The sequence below is a fragment of the Rousettus aegyptiacus genome, unplaced genomic scaffold, assembly GCF_014176215.1.
Source record: "Rousettus aegyptiacus isolate mRouAeg1 unplaced genomic scaffold, mRouAeg1.p scaffold_m13_p_2, whole genome shotgun sequence".
In the NCBI taxonomy this organism is placed as follows: Eukaryota; Metazoa; Chordata; class Mammalia; order Chiroptera; family Pteropodidae; genus Rousettus; species Rousettus aegyptiacus.
In genome coordinates, this window is record NW_023416295.1 from 132,405,307 (window position 1) to 132,422,035 (window position 16,729).

Consider the following 16,729-nt stretch of genomic DNA (forward strand, 5'->3'; position numbering starts at 1 on the left):
GGAAAAAAAGGCCGTAAAAAAAGGAAAAACAAACAGTTAGATGGGAGTGGTCCAGGGAGAACTCAAAGAGCACATTTTACCTGGTGAGCAGCCTCCGGACAGGTTATAAACCTCTGTCCATGGAGGTAGGGTCTCTGGGAAACTCGCAGGGACAAGATGATCCACTCCAGAGCTGGGACCATGGCAAGAGGTTCAGAGGGTGCCAGCCAGCCTCAAGGACAGTGACCAGGCTGCAGCAAAGGGACCCATCAGCTGAGGATAGGCTGCAGCCCTGAGGCCTAACTGTAGGCCTGCCCGGGCTACCCATAGGAAGCTGGAGCCTAAAAGCCTTAGAGGCCAGGCTCTGTCTTTCCCCAGACTTTGTAAAGTGAAGTGCACTGCATAGCCTCAGCCTGGCACTCTGGAATCTTTTCTCCCAGGCAGGTCACACCTGGAAGGGCTCTTTTGTTTCTATACAGACCTTTGACTCTATAGTATTATATGTAACACGGTATCTTACAAATAGCAAGTATCTAGTAGATTGTCTCTGATGTAATTTTTTCAGAGATGAAAACTGACACACACACAAAAATCTGAACAAGGGCCTTTCTATAAGGACCACCACCTCTCTCAGGGACAAGTGAGAACACAAGGATGTTAACTTTGGGGAAAGGAAAGAAAAAAATTAGTGTTTTCTGCAGAGGTTCTGGTACATGTAACATAGCAGTCAAGCTAGAGGAGTTTAAAACTGTTAATTCTGTGGTACAGAAATGCTGTCTGTCATCAAAGTCTTCAAGAGAATAGGATATTGATAGCAACCTTCCTTCCCAGTCCCTAGCTAGGATGAAGCAAGTCCAGGAGACAATCAGTGATTCCAACATAACCAGAAGTGAATCTCATGTATTTTGCTTTTCTACTTTCACAAAACAGCATTCTTCTTAAGAATAAAGCTGAAGTAAAAAATCTTTGTTCAATACAAATACAAGATGGCTCGTTATAAGATGATAAATCATGCAATGCATAGAATACATACTACAAAGACCAGAGAATTGACATGTCATTTTGGCCTGGAGATGTTAGGAGAGGCCTAATGTGACAGACAGGATTGAAAGAGGAGAGGATTTAGAGAGACAGATGAGAAAGCACAGTTCAGGTATTAGGGGAAGGTAAAAAGAACTTAGCTAGAGACATAGCGATGGGGCTGATGACAGCATGTGTTGGGGACTGTGATGACATCTATAATCTTGCAAATCTGCCAAATCTAGAACTTCTGAGTTATCTTAACCGGGGTTATCTAGATCGTGATCCAACAGGTGAGAAGCCCATTGGGAAAAACTTTTTTTTGAGAGGTAGCTTTGAACAGTGGAGAGTGTAGAGAGAAGACCTGAGTTCAAGTGGCTCCATCACTCCCCAGCTGTAAGAACTTTGACAACTCTGCCAATCAATTGTACAATGGAGAGAGTATTTTCTACTCTTCCTGACTCAAAAGATCAAATGAAGAGCTGTAAAAAGAGATTAACAGTCAGTTACTAAGGAATACTTAGCATTTATCTTCTACCACTTTTTGATAAAGTTTATTTTGAGCCAGGCTCACCTGTCTGGCCAATTAAGTCACTCGGAAGTGACTTCTGAAGTGTTAACCTTTTCCAGAGGTTAGAGATTTCCTCCTGTACTTTTCTTTCTACAAGAATCACTGCTAGCTTTCCAATGATGCTTTGGGTAAGGAAATTCTTTCTTTTACTTTCATTACAAGCGAGAACTTATCCATCAGACTCGCAGGACACCCAAAGGGGCACATCCTCTCATCTATTTTTCAGAATAGATGGTCCATTTCCAAGTTCAGTGAAACAAGGTGTCTCTCTTCTACTTTTTAAAACTTTTCCAGAGAGAAAATTTCCATGATACTCCCTTAAATAAACCATTTCAAGGTTATCCCTTCTGTTTAGCCTCAATCCGTTCCTCTTGATCCAATTATTGAGAGTCTGATAGGGGCTGGTTATCATATAGTCTGGCATAGCTGTCTCGCAAGTGGTTCAGAGGCCATTGCACCAGTAGACTTGCTGTACTATAGTACTGTCCTTTATGGAATATCTGTGTGATGTTGGGCAAATCGGTTAAGGTCTGTCCCTATGTCTCAGTTTCCTACCTGCTTAGTTTGTCCCTCTGAGCCATGGTTTCCTCCTCCGTTAAATGCAATACGTTACCTCATTAAAGGAGGTCACCAACTGGTAGGCATCTATCGTAGAACAGCATGTTATAATTACTATTTATGTATACATTCTTCCACTGGACAGTGAGCTCTAAGGAGGGAACTACGTCTTTTTCATCTCTCCTCTAGCATCTAGAGCGATGTCTACCTAGCATATAGCCAAAGAAGGCGGGTAGAGTAACTTTTAGTCAAAAATTTCTAAGCCGAATTTCCCGCTTTCATATATAATCCCACGTCTCGGGATGTATTCGAACTCCTCTTTTCTCTTCACATCAATGTCAGTTGGGGTGGTGGGGGTGGAGGCTGGGGACCAGGGCCTGTGGAACTTGAGACTAAGCTTGCTTGGATGAGGTTCGCGACGGGCCAGGGACGGCGTCAGTTGGGGTCACAGCCGAGGGGACATCGAGTTGAGATGACGATGCAATTCCAGGCTCCACTTTGGCTCCGTTTTCCGTTTGCTCTTTTATTCTGGCGTATGGGGTCGGGCTCAGCTCTTTGGCTTTCTGCAGAAGTAACATAACGGCGAGCGGCGCCCGGGATTTCCCAGGACTGCATGAGAACTGTTGGTGATCGCGGTAGGCGCCCCCCAAGCTACACACAGACTACTGAGGAAGTCCTGGCGGTATCAGCCCAGGTTGGGGGTGACGCACCTGGAAGAGGCGTCCGCAGCAGGCTGGGTAGAACCACAGCAGTAGGGAGCGGGGGAATGCATCACGGATGATCGCAGGCAGAAGCGTGGATCTGTACACACATAAGTATCGAAAACTCTCACGCACGGAGGACAGAAGCATGCCTTGCCTTGTGGACGGAAGTCGTGGAGGGTTACACCGAGCAGAGTCGCCCTAGCGACAGTGCAGTGGTTGATTCCAAGTCAAGATGGTTGCAGCACCGCTGGAACTCTCGGCAAGCGAGGACGGACCTGTGGGCGGGACCAGGGGCGGGGCGGGGCCAGGGGCGGGGCCTTGCGATGAGGCGGGGCCAGGTGCTGGGCTGTCTCTGCTTGTCAAAAGGCAGCTGCCGTGCCAGAGGCGCCGGGAGCGCGGAGCAGCGTGCCCACCAGCCAGACCAGGTGCGCATCCGCGAGCCGCGGGGAAGGGGGCCCCGGGTCGGGATTGGGCTTGGAGTGGGGGCGTTGGAGGTCCAGAGTCTGAGTGCCCGAGTGCAAGCACTGGAGTCTAAGTCGCAGGGGCAAACTTGGCGACTGAGATCCGGGCTTTCGTGCCATGAGGCTGGCGCTCTGAAGAGACTGTGGTCTGAGAAAGAGCTGAAGTTCGTGCCAGGCTGGCGAGGGGGCAGTGACCTCTTCGGCGCTCAGGCTCCTTCACGCAGAAATGCTCCACTAGCACAGTACTCAGCATTTGGGCAACAAGACGCATTTGTTTGCTTACTCTGTTGGGGCGTCTTGGCATGGAGCAGAGGAATAAGAAAGGGAGAGACTGGCTATCGATAGTGCCCAGATCTCCTGCGGGTGAGGTGTACGTGGTCTTACTATCTTGTAGAAGCCAGGTATAGTCACCTGCCATGGTGTATATAGCTCGATCTTTTAAGTAAAGTATTCTTTTTTTTGACTTTAACAAACAAACAAACAAACAAACAAACAAAAACCACCAATGATTTTAGACCTCGTTGGCCCTAGGGCACTAGATTTATGTTTCACATGTCCATAGATGTCCAGCAGAACTCAGAGGCAAGCATCTAATAGAGGAGGGGGGTCAGGGAGTAGTTTCTATTTGAGCAGGGAGGGATTAGCAGATTGTGGGCAGTGGGTGAGGAGGTTTCAGGAAAGTATCTAGGAAGAAAGAGCATGCAGTCTCCAGAGAGCAGTGGACACTGCCTCCCTCCCCCACAGACCACTGAGGCTGAGTCCCAGGCGCCTGGGCTGGGAGAGCCCTGGGTCTCTGAGCCCAGTCTCTTCCCGCATCTTCTCCTCCTACTTCTTCTCCTCCTCTTCCTCCTCCTCCGTGCGGTGAGTGAGTCAGCCTTCTGTCTGGGCTCAGTTGCAGCCAGAGGGGCCAGAGCCCAGGCAAGCAGTTGGGCAGACGTTTTCCGAGCATTGCAGAAGCTCTCCTGGGCAGAGTTCAGCGATGCTCCAGCTCCCTGCTGGAAGGCCGTCTTCCTCATGGCCAGTGGTGCCCACTCCTGAAGGAGACACTCAATACAGCAATGATTATGGGATGGCTATGGTATGATTCCAGATGGAGTTGACTGTAAAGGAATTGTGGCTTTGTGGTAAAGCCACATCTCTTCTTCTAGGATCAGGAGGTGCATCCCAGCACTGCAGAAGTTTCCAGCTGCTCATTCCACTTCTGCCTAGCCATCTTGTGAGCTGTCCATCTCTGTTAGTGAGGTGGGTGTGCACAAGAAATCAAGGAGCTTCTGGGACTAGGGAAGGCATGGTGTTTGGCAAAGAAGGGTTTAAGCCAGGCTAGGAAGTGGGGGTGGTTTGCTGAGGTGGAAATGGATTATCTGGATACTGGAGCCTCAGCTCTATGAACCGAGGGTATTGTGTTTTGGGAGACCTTCCTTATCACTTCCGTGTCTAAGGAGAGGATTGCGGGTCCTTCTGGAATGGTGTTAAGTCTGGTATGGAGCCAGAATAGGAGGAAGTAAGACTGCAATTTTCCCCTTAGCTTTTGTTTTGGCTGCTTCAGATCCTTGAGCTGAAATAGAGGCCCCAGAGCCCACTGCCCCTCACTTAAGTGGCCTCTCTGGACTCATTTGAGAGAAGACTCTACAACCAGGCTGTGGGGCTAACTGAAACTGCAGAAATCTGGGGAATTCACAATCTGTGCTCCGGCTGGTCCTAGGCTTTGGTTTGGCTTGTTCTTCATCAGCCATGACCTGGACCCTTTCCGGGGTAAAGGATAAGAAAGGAAGGAAGAGAAAAAGGATAAGAAAAGAGGAGAGTGGAGTAAGGAAGAAAAGAAAGGAGAGCCAGGAAGCTTTCCTGATCCCTCACAGCTCTTCAGCTAAGGCCATGACACTTTATATAAATATCATGGAAGGTCTGATGCTGTTTGGGGTGCTCTGGTCCCAGAGGAAGCACCAAGAAGACCTCCTGGATCACATCCTTCACTCCCAGAATGAATAGTGAGTGTCCCAAACCAACATGTTTCATATTTGGAGAAAGGCCTGGGGCCCGGTGAGCCAGACCAAACGGTTACCCAAGACAGGAGAAGGCGTTCCAGTTGTTCAGTTCTTTACCTCACATCCTAAGGAGGCAGTACCATCCTGGCCAAGATCTGCCTCTGCTAGGAGCCTGCTGTCGCTAATGTCTAGCAGCCGGGTTCTGGTGGCTGGAGTCAGGACGCCCTGGAAGTCTGAGCTAGGACGGCATTCCAGTTTGTTGCAGGACAGGATGAGTTATAGGACTCCAGCTTTCTACTTACCACTGCTGCAAACCTGTTTTAGATGCAGGTAGAGGGAAGTGAGGAAATGACAGGATTTGACTAAGAGCCTCTCGTGTGCCTAACATGGTGCCAGGCCCTTTGAGGGATAACGGGAAGCAGAACCCAACAGACCAGGCCTCTTCCCTGAGACAGTCTGAGCTCAGGATCGGCAGCAGCTCTCAGGCTCTTACTCCACCACTGTCCAGTTCTGAGGGGATCCAAACGGGCAGAAGCAGCCTGGCTGTCTTTCTGGACCATCAGGGTTTTGCTTCTGATTACACTTTTCTCCAACTCTCCCTCCACACTCCTGAATCGGTGTCCTCCTGGATGTGCTAGAGAGAGCGACCATATAATTTATTGTCTCAACTGGGAGCCCTTTCAGTGAAAGGGGATGCTATTAATAGTTGTGTTAGGACAATAGACATAAACCAAAACTGTCCAGGGCAAATACAACATTTAGTTATTCTGCTGAATATCACTGCAGACCCAGCGGAGGTCACAGAGGAGAAGATGGGTAGGAATGGTTTAATGAAGAGGGGCAGATGCCGGTAGCTTAATTCTTAGGACCGCCCCAACGCCCCCACCCCCACCCCAGCCTGCTTCTCTGTGTTATCAGCCAATTCCAATCTTCTCCCTGAGGGCAGCACTGCTCCCAGACTACTGCTCACTCTTATGACTTCCCTTCACCCTTGACTTGTGACCAGCTTCACCTTTGGTTTTCCTGCCCCACCCCTACCTCAGATATGGACAGGAAGGCCTGCCAACTCCCCTTTAGCTGCCCCTAGGGAATTAGACTTAGAATGGAGCCAAGGCTCAGCCTCATGCTTCCTCTTCCCTCTTCCCTCATTTCTATAGTCTCCTCATTTTGTCTATCCAGCTTCCCAGACCTCTGGGGACCACACCATCCCACAGAAAAGTCTAGCTCTAAAGCAAGTGAACAACCAGGAAGGGAAGAAGAGTAGTCAAACTTTGTCCACGTGGAGAAAGGACACAGGTCACTTGTAATCAGATTCCAAGGAAATGGTAAGCAAATGGAAGCCAGAGCCAGAGAAAAGCTGCTTAGCAGGAGATGAGGTCAGTTCCCTTGGCCACTGAAGTCTGACTCTCCTGTCTGTTCCGACTATTGGGGAAATGGTCCAGGGTGTGGACAGACTATACTTGCTCAACCCAAGCTATAGGCATTGGTGGCATTGACTGCATCCTGCCCTAGTGATATGTGGAAGAGAAACTACCCTCCCTTCTGAGTTCTTGGTCCTCATGGTCCGGATGCTCAGGGTGGAGAGTCCCCAGAGGAACAGCATGCGAGTGACTGGGGCATCAGGTGTTGGGGGTGAAGCCTCTTTGATGACTGTGCAGTGATTCTGTCTACTCTGGCAGAAAGGAAGTCATTCTCACCACCAACAAATGACAAAGGCAGGTGGAGACCTCTTGGGAAGTCCCACCTTTTGAAGTGACTTGTGGGGAGTGGGGAGGGAAGAGACCCCCTGGGCCAGTAAAGGGAGGAGGGGAGGCAGGGGTAAATGGCAGGAGTGAGGCAGAAGCAGCAGGCTTCTGAGTGTATGTCATGCTTTTGCAAACCTGCCCTGCAGGTCCTTTGCAAAGGAATAGACCAAGTAGTGTTCCCAGAACCAGATGCCACACAAAGTCCCCATTCTGCACAGGGGAGAGTCCTGGTCCTGAGCAGGGCGTGGACTGCTGCACCAGCGGGAAAGTGGAGTTTGGGCAGGACCCAGCACCTGGTCCCTGGGAAGCTGCTGGCTCTCACTGGCTTCTGACAACAGGTTGAAGCTTTGAGGTATTATGCAAGGCGTGACATTCCAGGCACTATGGGGCACCCAGGAGGCCCAAGGCTTTGCTGGTGACACATCCAGTGTGTGCCACCTACTGGCGTTGAAGTCGTAGCTCCAGGAGCAGCTACTCACTGAGCACTCAGCTCAGTAGTACCAGGTGCTATGCTAGGTCCATGGCATGCGTGGCCTCCCAGGCCTGCCACAATCTTGTGTGATAGAACTACTATTATGTTCCTTTTACTAATGGGAAGCTGAGGCTCGGCGAAGTTGAGCAAGGTACCAAGATGACACAGTTGGTGAGTGGGAGCATCAGGACTTACACTTCGGTCAGTCTTAACCTCCCCACAACCCTACCACCTCTGCATTTATGGACAGCCACAGGGCATTCAGGGCCATGCCTTGCACATAATAGGCCTGCAATAAATATTTGAGCAGCAGGGTTAGATTCACTAACTAGTTTGAACAAGTTGACCTGGGAGCAAGCTCAGTTTGCCCAAAGGTTACTCTGGGGACAGTGGCCAATCAGAAGGAGACTCCCTCTGCCAGCACCCTCAGGCTTCCATGCCCCTCCAGCAGCCCTGGATACCTTGCCGGGGTTAAAACAGCAGCAGGCCAGTGTAAAAACGGCAGGCAGGAGCAAGAGAGGGGTAGCTCTGTGCAGAGTGATTGTGTGGGAGCAAGTAAGACTTGAATGGTCTGGAGGCAAATTAGAAACACTCTGTCAATTTCCAACAAGTCACTTTATTGATAACCTTCTATGTACTAAGTGCACCAAAGAAGAAAAGACCATTGTCCCATTGTCACCTGGGAGCTATTCTCACCTTGTTTACCTCTTCTCTTTCTGGCTACCCCTTAAGAAATATTTCTGAACCTAGCCCACCTGGAAGGAGAAGTGTGCTCTAGCCTCATCTGATAGCCTCTTCCAGGCACTGTGCCAATTACTTTACTTGTCTCCTTCCATCATCACAGCTTTTCTTTGGAGTAAGTTACTATTATTCTCTCCGGCATGCATACAGAGAAACCAAGGTTTAAAGAGAGCTCATGGCTACAAAGTTAACCTGTGACTGCTGCTCTACACTATTTATTGGTGCTGGGTCTGGCACCAACAAGTACTAGAGCCTGGACCCAGAAGTAGAAGGAGGAGAAAACCCTCAGCCTACCCACCTCAGCTGTGGTTCCCAGAGTTATTTGGTATATGGCTGAAGTTGTAGGTAGTGCTATTAGAAGCTGTGCCAGCATACTGGTGGGATGGGAGAAAAAGTGTTTGTGTTAGACACTCTTGGGTTCGAATCCTGTCTTTATAATTTCCTAGCTTGTAAACTTGGGCAAGTTTCTTAATATCTCTGAATCTCAGTTTCCTTATCTGTAAACTGGGGGTTATAATAATTCTCTTGTAGGATTGTGTGAGGATTGGAGACAATGTAAATCAAGTGCCTAGCATGAAATAGGCTCTTGAAAAAGTGTGTCTGGTCATTTGGTAGATATACTTTGAGGACCTACTGTGTGCTAGACACTATTTGAGAGACTGAGAATTTAAGAGTAAAAAGAAAAGATGCTTGCAATTGTTTTCAAATGTACTAGACCAGAAACTCATCATTGTGAGAGATGCCTTTAGAATCCAGGAATGAATGTCTTGGCACCTGGCTAAACTCTGATGAGGTAAATTGATTTCTCTTTCTGTCATAAGTTAACTGAGGAGCATGAGAAATTTATTTAGCTTCTCTGGGACGCAGACTCCTCTATTCTTTTTTTGTTTTTTTAAATTGTGAAATATATTATACACACAAGAGTACACGATAAGCTTCTGTATAGATTAAAGAATAATAATATATCCTGTACCCACCACCTAAGTTTGAAATAGAACATTTACAGTACCTTAAAACCCCCCTTTTCCTCTGCCCATTCGCATCCCCTTCCTCACTCTCAATCCCACGGTAATTAATATTTTGAATTTTGGTTATTTCCTTGCTTTTCTTTGTAAGTTATCATCTATGTACCTTTTACAAAACAGTACATTTAGTTCTACGTGTCTTTGGAGTTTACACACATGTATGTTCTCTGTGATACACTTTTTCACTCAACATCATGTTTCTGAGATTCATTCATGTTGATGTACACAGCTATAGCTCATTAGTTTTCACTGCAGTGTAGTATTCCATTGTGTGAATATGTCACATTTGTGCATCCTCCTTCTTGATGGATGTTTGGGGTGTTTCCATTTAGGGGTTATTATGATGAGATAATACTGCTTGAAATAGGTTGTGCTTGTCTCCTGGAGCATTGTAGACATTCTCTAGGGCACATACCTAGGAATGGAATTGTTAGGTGATATGGAATTCCATGGTTGGCATTATTCTACAATGCTAAAACAAACAAACAAACACACACACACACACACACACACACTCCTTTTAGCAGTGGATAAAAGTTCTCATTGTTCCCCATCCTTTCAATACTTGCTTGACACAGCCTTCATTTCTAAAATGAAAATGCTGCACTAGATGAGTTTCTAAAGTCCCTTTCATCTAAAGTCCCTTTTGACGTAAGGACCTGGTTTCTGGCTTCTGTGTGTGCCCCCCTGATATGTTGTGCTAAAGTAGCTCCCTATGTGCCACACCCTGACTGAGAGCCCTGTGGGGTGTTTCTGGGAGCAGCGGAAGTCCTTCTTTGATGGGCTTACATAAGCAGTGGGTGAGGGATCCCGCAGCTCCACATCCTCCCCACCTCTTGGTGTTCTGTTCTGTTCAACCAAGAGCCTGGTGTCAGCACTGAGCACATAGTACGTACTCAATTGGTACCCACTGAATTGCATATTTGTCAAGCGCATTCAGAGGGATTATGTTTTCTCTGGCCATCAATTTTGAGAAAAGGATATGGAAATAACAGAATCATGTGTGTGCTAGCTAATCAAAGCACATGGGCCTAGGGACAATGATGGTATTTAGGTCCATCCAGGGCTTCTTGCTCATTTTAAGGTTCTAGGTGAAGTGAACTGAAGTTTAATAGTCTCCACTGACCAATTGTTGAGAGTCTGGTCTTGTTCTTTGACCCTCTGACTTGTCCAATCTGAGAAGCAGGGAGTGGCTAGAAGATTGGGGTGGAGAGAACAGAGGTGGTGCCCTGTGGAAGGAGCAGAAGCCCACAGAGAACCCCTTCTCCTTCCAAGGGTTGAACATTACTCCTGGGGGTGCTGGATTTAAGAGATGCTAGATATACTTAGTGTCCTGGCAGCCACATAAACAGCTAGCTGCCCACCCACCCAGCCACCCACAGAACAAAAGAATGTGGCTGGCTGGGCAGTTATATGGGCCACCCCAACCCACAATCCTATAATTACTCATCTAGTCTGTGCCTGTCAGCTCCAGAGGCAGGCAAGCACCTCTGTTCTGGGACTCATCTTGGCCACCAGACCCATACTGGACTCAGTGGCAGGACCCCACCCATTCTTCAGCCATCCCCCACCCCCAACTCTGTCTCAATGCCTCTCTCGGAACCAACCTGTGACCCTTGTGAGCCTTACATATCTTATAATAGCTGGCAGTCACAATAGGCCAATGGTTATTATAACTTACTGTATTCCAAGCATTGTGTTAAATGTTTTTCATGCATTTCTCGTTTTTGCCTCTCAATAATCCTTTGAGGTAGGTAATATTGTTATCCCCATTTTACGGAAGAGAAAACTGAAGTTCAAAGAAGTTAAGTGACTAAATTTCTTGCCCAAAGCCATCAAACTCCTAAGTTTGAACCAGACTTAAATTCAGGTCTTACGAAGTCCCAAATGTAGTTTCCTTCTTCACCTGCCCGCTACTTTTCCTATGCAGTGGCCAGTCATTCAGTCCAGTTGTCTTCCCTCCCCGTCCCATCCCAGGAGCAGGAAAACAGGCAGCAGGTGGTGCTAGTGGAGGGTGAACAGGACAGTTGCAGGCCGGCCAGGATGATGCTGGAAAACACCTTCGGGGCATGGTTCTTTGTTCCAAATGGCTCTGAAGTTCCAGGCCTCTGCCAGGGGTGGGAAGTTACTTCTGCCCAGCCTATTTGGCAAGCACACCAACATCTTGGGTGCCACGATGTTAAGAAGTGGGGGATGGGCTGCCTCAGGTAAAATTCCATTATAATGAACTCCATCTAAGATCTGAACAGCTTTTTTGAAGTGGAATTTTGTTAACCTGTGTGCAGTGGAAGAAGTCCAATATGTAGCCTGAGAAAGTGGAGGTAAAATGGAGCTAATGCTCCATGGACTGTCTCTTAGCAAAGCTCTGGAAAGGCTTGGAGCCCAGAAGGATGAGTAGAGTCAGATACACCCCCAGTTTCTCCATGGATGGTTGGGGCAGGGAGGGGAACGCTTTGTGCTTAACTCTACCTGACAGGGCTGTGGCTCTTCCCCCGCTCTTCTAGAGCTGTGAGCCCCTGAGAACAGGTCTGGATCCCATCTCTCAAGCGTTACCACTCAACCCAATACCTAACCCATCACAGATACATGTAATAGATATTTATTGGATGGAAATATGTTTATAGGTAGACCAGGTGTCCTGAGCTAGAAAGGAAATTTGAAAGGCAATTGCTTTGTGTGGCTAAAACACCTTTAAAGAGCTGAGCTGCAGCTCACATAAATTCTCCCCAGTTATTGAACCAGTTATGCAAGCGCTAACCTTTACTGCACAGCGCTGTGTGCCAGGCACTGTGTAAGCACTTTACATGCATTATCCCGTTTCATCTTCACAAAGCTATGAGGCAGATATTGTTATTTTTCTTGTTTTCTAAGCAAGGGAATAGAAGCTTGGTGAGCCTAAGTTAGTGGTTCTGGTCACAACTGGTAGGGAGGGAAGGTGGGGTTTGCACCCAGGTAGGCTGCCTCCAGAGCCTATTGTCTTCACTGGGTCTCCCTGACCACAGAGCCCCGCTGTCACTGTGGGCTGATTGGAGGGGTGGGGGTTAGGGCCAGTGGGCTAATGAGTGAGGCTGGACTAATGCAAACCGTGGTGGGGTGGACCAGAGGTCACAAGCCTGGTCTAGAGGGGAAGCCCTGCCTCAGGCCAGCAGGGTTTTCACTGGAACTGCAGCCCAGTGTGGCCAAATTATCCATTCTTTTTTAATGGGAAGCTGGACATCCAGATTGTTTTCAAAAATAAAATCTCTCTATTTTTTAAACAGTGACAACTAATTTAAAAACTTATAATTACTGGTAGTGGTAGGGGTGTGGTGTTGAGCAGAACATGTCCATGGTCAGGTTTAGCTTGCAGGCCTCCGGCATGTCCTCTGGTAGTTTCTTTCATTTAAAAGGTGCCTGTTATATAGGAGGGGACCAAAAAAGCTCATGTTTATATAGAAATCCTATTAAAGACATGAATGGCCACTCTTCATGAGTATTCCTCCTGGCAGGAGATAATACTTTGTAATGCAGAGTGTTTTTTTCTGGAGAGTTATAATGAAATCTTCCAGCCTGTTGCTATTCCATGAATGAATCTTCCTCTGTCTTTCCTCCCTCTCTCCCTCTCTCCCTCCCTCCTTCCTGCCCCAGCTCTGTATCCCCAGTCGGATATTTTCCCATAGTTTTTAGAAGGAACATTCTAATAACTATGGGAACACTAACAGTGGAGAAAAGAATCTCTAGACAAAAAACAGACAAACAAACAGTGGAATGTGTCGGATCGGGCTTGGTAGGCAGTGAATGGCACCTGTCGCGCATGCTCTGTGCTTTGAGCCTCCCAGGCTGCGAGGACCTCATGTTGCAGGGGAGAGGATCACGGTCCATGTCATACTTCAGAATGTTTTCTCACAGCCTCTGCTTCATACCTGAATTTAGTCCTCCTCCTTCTCTTAAATACCTGGGAAAATAATTGTAAACTAATAACTAACATTTTTATGGAATATAACATTTTTATAACACACTCTAAGTATTTCGTCTCTGCTGATACCAGCAATCCTGTGAGAAAAGCGAGTGTGGAATCCTCTTTTGAAGCTTGGTAAAGTAGCAGTGTTTTCTTCTTCCCTCCACCCTATATGAAGCGGTAGCCATGGAGGATTGAAACCCAGTGTGCAGGGAGCCCCCAGCTCCCACAGGCCTTCCCTCACCTGCTGCCCTCACCCTTCACCTGTGGTCCACAGGTGGGGATAAGTGGGGCAGCTGGCAAGTCTGGAGCCCCTGACTAAGATCCCACCTCCCTGAAAATCTTACTCGAGGGGAAGTGCGAAGTGGCATGGGAAGGGCCCTAAACTGACTCTGGGCAGCCAACCTTCTCCCACGCCTACCCTTACTGCTTGTCACCCTGAGCGATTGTTCCCAAAGCTGGACAGAAAATAGCTCACTAGGGAATTATTTTTGTCTCTGTTAAACTTCAATCCTGGGCTACTGAAGAGCCTGGCTACAGAGTTGTTTTTCAGGTCAATGGAAGTTCTGAGAAAAGTAAGAGGTGGGGGAGCAAAGGGGAAGCAGTGGGTGGAGGGGCTGCCACCTCTCCCCACAGGGTGGCGACGGGCCACAGCCACTGGTCTCCTCCCTACCCACCGGGCTGCCTGACTGGCAGCAACTCCAGCTAACAGAGTGGAGCCTGCCCAGCCAGCTGGAGCAGAGTTTCACTCACAGTTCCTTTAATTGAGTGCAAGTCCTTAGCTGGTCCATCGAATCCTTTCTCCAGGGATGTTTGCCCCTGCTGGAAAGGACGTTGGGTGAAGGGAGGGCAGGGGGAGACGGCTGCAGACAACTGACTGCTGAGGAGTGAAAGAGGTTGCTCCTCTGGGGACACTGATTTAGCTTCTCATAAGGCAGCATTAAATGCTGCTCTGTGTAGCAAATCTGTGCCATCTTTGCCCCTGGGCAATAAAGAAAAACAAGGAAGAGGAAGATGGCCAATGGGAAGGGCTAGAGGAGTGGGTTTATAGTTTGGAGAGAGTTCATGGGTTAGGACAAAGGCAGCTAGCTATTTCCTACCACTTGGTGGCACTGGGGAAGAATCCTCCAGACAAATTAGGACATTTTGGCCTGAAACAAGGTTATCTTCAATCATGGCTCTGTGGGGAAGGCTGGGCTTATGTTACTTCCAGAGTATGGGCTGGCATGTGCCCACATGTGTAGGGGATTTTCCACACGTGTCCATGGTCCAAGTTGTTTGTTACTATTGTCTGTTTGTGGCTGATGCCCTTCCTTAGAGCGATTCCCGGCAAGGAAGTGACTTTGTTGACTGAGAGAGAGGGGTGGACCCAGTGGGTGAGTTGAGGCAGATTTGGGATCCGTCGGCTGTGTGGTAACCTGTGCCCAGCAACCATATCTGGCCACCCTGGACAGATCGATGCTTTAAATAAAGATTAAACTGGTGATATGTAGCTGAGCTGTTCGACTTCCATCTGCCTTTGTTGGACCTTTTTGTTCTTTCTTTTGTTTTTCTCTCGCAAAACATATTTTTTCCTTAATTATTCAGCTGGGCTGAAGTTTCTAGAACTCTCTCCTTTACTTCTCCCTTCCAGCTCAATTACCGATGATCCTATTCCCAGGGTGAAGGATTCTCCCTAAAGGAGGATGGAAATGGTGGCTCTGGGTATACACTACTGGGACCTCAACTATATTGCAGAATAGGCCTGCTGCTTTGCTGGCCTTGGGGGCCTTTCTAAGTAAACCAATGGGATACAGGCCCATTTTTATTTTCTTTACAATGCTCAAGGTCGGTGCAGGTTGGAATGGGAATCTGAATGGAGTATGAAAGTCTTACTTTTATTGTATTTGTATTATAGTTTGAATATGATAATAATTTCAAAATATTATTATAAGAATTTAAAATTCCTGGTATTCAAGATTCAATGGATTTACTAGAAGAAGTACTGAGTAGACGAAAGAATGGGATACATATCCTATTAAGATGAGTGTGGCAGAACATGCTCTTTTCTGCCTCAAACATGCTCTTTCTTTGGCCTCTTAGCCTTTTCACAAGTACTGTCTGCCCGGAACCCTTATTACCTTTTCCATCACTGCCACGTTAAACTACGTGATCCTCCCTGTCTCAGTTAGGGGCTGAAAAATGACTTCCTCTAAAAATCCTCCCCTGCCTTGATAACACAAGGCCAGGTGCCCTCCTGCATGCTCCTGTCACACCTGTGTTTACCTGTATCATAGTGTGGACTATACGGAGTTGTGGTTTCTGTCTGTCTCCCAGGAGAGACTGTAAGCTTCAAGAAAGCAGGGCCTGTGGTGGCTTGCCATTGTGTCTCTGACTTCTAACACAGGGCTTGCCACATAGTCGGTGCTTAAAACCAGATAGTGGTTACCATCAGCGATAAGGAATCAGATATCAGAACCAATGCCCACGGGAGTGCGAGGCCAAGAAGAAATGCAGCTTTCCTGACCCTCCAAGGGGGTCCCCAAGTAGAAATCTACACAGAAGAATGGCTGGAACCCTGACCAAACAGAAGTTCTGAAAATGCTCTTTAGAGGGGAAATCGTTCTAACCAGGGACTGAGGAGTTGCTGGAATTACCATGGGGCGACTACTCTGCCCTCTAAAGTGAGTGGGAACCTGCCTTTTGGGCCTGGGCCCTAGAAGCTTCATAAATATATAAAGAGTATCCATCCATCACTAATAACCCAGAAGATAGAAAGGATGCCTTTGGGTAAGTCAGACCTTTACGGGGCAGGAGCTGCCTAATAGAGAGTTATCTCAGCCCTGACCATCTCAGAGGACCCAGTTTCCTTCACTAATCCTGACAAAGGCTTCAGAATCTATCCCACAATATGTGAATGGCCTCCCAAAGCCTCCAAGAGCTGGGGGCAACAAGTAGTCCAGGCTTACTGAGCCAGAGCCAGCCTAGCATCTAGGTTGGGGGCCATAGTAGGACCACACTACTGACAGAGTGGCTTCAGCCCTCACTGCTGTCTCTGGGATCCAGCTCCCTGGCACCCTACTGCGGCCTTTCCCAGTGCTCTTCGCCTTCTGCTGCATGTGGTGATGGGCAGGAGTAGGGTAGGAAGTGCCACCTCCCTCATGACAGACAGGGGGACATTATGGGACTGCTGAGCTTCAGGCCCCACTGGGGGAGGGGAGGACAGATGTGTAACAGATGTAGGACAAGCCCTTGATGACAGAGGAGGTAGAAGAGAGACAACACTGGGTGAGAGAGGGAAAGTAAGGGCAATGGGCAGAGGGGGGTGGCAATCAGGGACACTTTGGGACCCACTGGTCTCATCTTCCCTCGTGGAGGAAAAGTCCAGATGTGTGAGTCAGCCACTCTGCTTCTTGGGTGACATGGGAATGATCCATTTCTCCTTACCCCTAGCAGCCAAATTTTTGGAAGCCAGACAGAGCCAGTGGGTGGGGTAGTCAGTTTCTTCTCAGTTCAGCAGAAATGTGGCTTTCCGGCAGTGTTTGTTTGGGGTAG

At 48.0% G+C, this 16,729-nt stretch overlaps 1 protein-coding gene across 2 annotated transcripts in view; it reads left to right on the forward strand.

Annotated features, from left to right (window-relative positions):
• The first annotated feature begins 3,159 nt into the window (after positions 1-3,159).
• Positions 3,160-16,729, forward strand: part of VDR (vitamin D receptor) — a 50,716-nt gene continuing 37,146 nt past the window's right edge. For both annotated transcript variants that reach the window (XM_016124514.2, XM_016124517.2), the window contains exon 1: positions 3,160-3,257. The gene's annotated coding sequence lies outside the window, so the exon portion shown is untranslated. The remainder of the gene's footprint in view (positions 3,258-16,729) is intronic.